This window comes from Orycteropus afer, unplaced genomic scaffold (assembly GCF_000298275.1).
Source record: "Orycteropus afer afer isolate SDZICR_OR568_19922 unplaced genomic scaffold, OryAfe1.0 scaffold00009, whole genome shotgun sequence".
Lineage (NCBI taxonomy): Eukaryota > Metazoa > Chordata > Mammalia > Tubulidentata > Orycteropodidae > Orycteropus > Orycteropus afer.
This window is the reverse complement of record NW_006921596.1, coordinates 2,400,380-2,404,769: the sequence shown is the minus strand read 5'-3', so window position 1 is coordinate 2,404,769 and position 4,390 is coordinate 2,400,380.

Genomic DNA, 4,390 nt, shown 5'->3' with positions numbered 1-4,390 from the left:
TGATTGAAAATACCATGGCTTGGGTCAGGTGCACCTTAGTCCTCTAAAACAAAAAGAGCACTTTATAATGAGTTCTTTTGCAGCAGATTTGCCCAATGCAATATGTTATTTGATTTCTTGACTGATGCCCCCATGGATGTTGATTGTGGATCCAAGTAAAATGAAATCCTTAACAATTTCAATCTTTTTTTTTTCCATTTATCATGATGTTACTTATTAGTCCAGTTGTGAGGAATTTTGTTTTCTTTATGTTGAGGCATAATCCATATCGAAGGCTGTAGTGTTTGATTTTTCATCAACAAGTGCTTCAAGTCTTCTTCAATTTCAGCAAGCAAGGTTGTGTCATTACATAGCACAGGTGGTTAATGAATCTTCCTACAAACCTGATGCCACATTCTCCTTCATATACTCCAGCTTCTCAGGTTATTTGCTCAGCATACAGATTGAATAAGCATCGTGAAAGATACAACTCTTATGCACACCTTTTCTAATTTTATACTACACAGTATTCCCTTGTTCTGTTCCAATGACTGCCTCTTCATCAATGTACAGGTTCCACATGAGCACAATTCAGTGTCCTGGAATTCCCATCCTTTGCAATGTTATTCATAATTTTGTTGTGATCCATACAGTCAAATCCCTTTCCATAGCAATAAAATACAGATAAACATCTTCCTGATATTCTCTGTTTCAGTAAGATCCATCTGACATCAGCAACAATATCCCTCGTTCCGTGTCCTCTTCTATATCTGGCTTGTATTTCTGGCAGTTCCCTGTTGATGTACTGCTGCAACCATTTTTAAATTATCTTCTGCAAAATTTTACTTGCATGTGTTATTAATGATATTGTTTGATAATTTCCACATTCAGTGGAATCACTTTTCTTTGGAATGGCCACAAATATTGATATATTCCAGTTAGTGGCCTTCCAATTTTTTTTGCATTAGATGAATGAGCACTTCCTGCATATCATCTATTTATTGAAATATCTCAATTGATGTTCCATCATTTACTGTGGCCTTGTTTTTTGCCAGTGCCTTCAATGTCGCTGGGATTTCCTCCTTAAATACTATTGGCTCTTGATCATATGCTACCTCTTGAAATGGTGAATGTTGGCCAATTCTTTTTGGTACAGTGACTGTGTGTATTCCTTCCATCTTCTTTTGATCCTTCCCATGTCATTCAATATTTTGTCCATAGCATTCAGTATTGCAACTTGAAGTGTGAATGTTTTCTGCACATTTCTGCACGTGAGTACTTTGTCTTCTGAGCTGCCCTTTGAAATCTTCTGTTCAGCTCTTTCACTTCATCATTTCTTCTGTTCATTTTAGCTACTCTATAATCAAGAGCAAGTTTCAGAGTCTCTTCTGATATCTATTTTAGTCTTTGCTTTCCTCCCAATATTTTCAATGGCTTTTTGCTTTTTTCACGTATGGTGTCCTTGATGCTGCCCCACAACTTGTCAGGTCTATGGTCATTGTATTCAGTGTATCAAATTTAATGGTATGAAGTTGTTCTGGTGTTTAAAATTTTAAGTCTCCTTTGCATCTGTATTTATATCTCTCCTGTTAATCCTAATATTGTTTACTTGCATTTCCTCTCTTTATTCTTATCCATATTGCTAAGATTTATTTTCTTGGTCATTTCAAAGAACAAGACTTTAGTTGAGTTATGTGAGTCTTTTTGTTTTGTTTTATTTTTAAGGAGGAGGGTGTTCTATTTAATTAATTTTTGCTGTTATTTTTACTAATACCTTCCTTGTACTTTATCTGGGTTTATTTTTACTTTTTGTTTCAGCTTCTTTAAATGAAGGCTCTGTTAATTTGCTTTAGATTTTTTTTTTTTACTTTCTATTAGTTATATTTAAGATTATAAAGTTTCTTTCCAGTGCTACTTTGTCCACATCCTAAAATTTTTTGTTAGTTTGTTTCTCTTTTAATGTCAATATGTTGATAATATGGTTTCTATATTTTGGAACCTTATTGAGATATTTTCATGTATGTGGTGCAATACATGTTAATATTTTTTAAATGTTTCATGGCTCTTGAAGAGAATTCATATTTTCTCTTGGATATAGATTTCTATCACTATATCTTTCCTTTTTTTCTTTTTAAGTAAATAAAACAAAAACTTATTTTTACAATCTGTTTTTCCTGTGAGGATTTCTGGTGGTATAGTTGTTAAGGCATTTGGCTGTTAACCAAAAGGTCAGTGGTTTTGGTAGTTAAGGTTTTGTGTCAACTTGGCTTGGCCTGTTTTTTTTTTGTTGTTGTTGTTGTTAAATTGTGGTTTGGGTGAAAGTTTACAGAGCAAATACATTTTCCATACAGCAGTTCACATACACTTTGTCTCATGACATTGATTACAATTCACCATAATGCAACAGCTTCCCTCCCACTTCCTCCCCGTTATTTACATCTTCCCTGTGTCCTTCCCTCCATGCACACCTGCCCCCTGAGCTGTCTCCCTGTGCATATAAAGCTCTTCTATTTGCCCATGATTGTTCTTTCCAGAAAGTGTATCTAAATAGTGTAAATGTTCACCTCATATGCCTGTCTTTTGTTTAGCTGGAAGCCAGAGGAGTAGGTTAAATTCCAGACCTGAAGGGCAGTTAGGGGCCATATTCTCAGTGGTTCCACCAGGCTCTATCAGACCAGCAAACCTGGTCCTTCCCCCACCCCCAAATTATTTTGAGTTTTGTTTGACATTGTTCTCCCACTCTATCTAGGATCTCCTACGTAGATCCCTCTCTGAGTGGTTGACAGTGGTAGCTGGGCACCATCTAGTTCTTCTGGTCTCATAGTCATACAGGCTGAGGATCGCATAGTGCACCAGTCACTCAGACTAATTGTTTCCATTAATCGTTGGTTTTCTTCATTCTTCTTTGCTCTGAACAAGGAGAAACCCATTGTTGCATCTAGATGGCTGCTTGCAAGCTTTTAAGGTCCCAGTTGCTACTTGCCAGTGTAGGAGGTGGAACAATGTTTTGTGCCAATTGAGCTTGATGTCACCTGTGAATATGGTCCCAAGATCACATGTCCAACTAGTTGCTCCCTCTGGGTAGCTGGCTGTGACTAAGAAGTGACTACAACCTTGTCCCTTGTCAGCTCTACTATATACCTGGGAATTCTTACAGAACATAGCAATACACTTTTAGAAACATTGTCTTCCAACCCTATATATGGTCTTGGGCACATTCCCTCCTGCATAAACATACCTAATAGTTCAGCCTGTCCACCCATCTATCCACCCATATGTCCATGTTTGGCTTCACTGACAATGCAGTACTGTATGTGCAAAAGGTTTCATCTTTGTTATCTGTACCTCCCATGTACCTCTCTCTGTCTTCCTCTTCCTCAATGCCACCATGTTGATCACTCACATTTGGTACATTGCCCTTCTCTTCACCTAAATCAATACTTGTCTCTACCTACCTAACAGTGTCTCCTCCCCTCCCCACCGACCCCTGATAACCAACAAGGAAAATATCCTTCCATAGATAAACCTTTCCTTGATTTTTTCTTCATTGATTGACTGTGATTGACTTATTTCACTCAGCATAATGTCCTCCAAGTTCATCCACATTATGTGGTGTTTTGAAGATTTTACATTATTCTTTAGGGTTGCATAATATTCCATTGTGTGTATGTACTGTAGTTTGGAAATCCGTTCTTCAGTTGATAGACACTTAGATTGTTTCCATCTTTTGGCTGTTGTAAATAGTATTACGATGAATGTGGGTGTGCATATATCTGTTCTTGTCTTGGCTCTCACTTTAGGATGTATACCTAGTAATAGAATTTCTGGGTCAAATGGTATTTCTAATTCCAACTTTTTAAGGAATCGCCATACTACTTTCCATAGTGGTTGTAACATTTGACAGTCCCACCAGCAGCATATGAGAGTCCCAATCTCTCTGTATCTTTGCCAGCATTTGTTATTTTCTCTCTTGTTTAACTTTGTTATTAGTGCTGGGGCAAGATGGTATCTAATCATTGCTTTGATTTGCATCTCTTTAATGGCTAATGGTCATGAGCATTTCTTCATGTGTCTGTTGGCCGCCTGAATATCCTCTTTGGTAAAGTGTCTATTCATGTCTTCTGCCCATTTTTTAATTGGATTTTTTGTTGTTGAGATGTTGGAGTTTTCTATAAATTCTAGGGATAAGTCACTTGTCAGATATGTTTTTGCCAAATATTTTTTTCCAATCTGTAGGTTCTCTTTGACTCTTTTGGAGAAGTCTTTGGAAGCACATAAAAATTTAATGTTTAGAAGATCCCATTCATCTAGTTCGTCTTCTGCTGTTTGTACATTTCAGGTTATGCTTGATAGTCTATTTATGCCATATATTAGGGTCCATAAATTTGCCCTAGTTATTCCTTGAGGAACT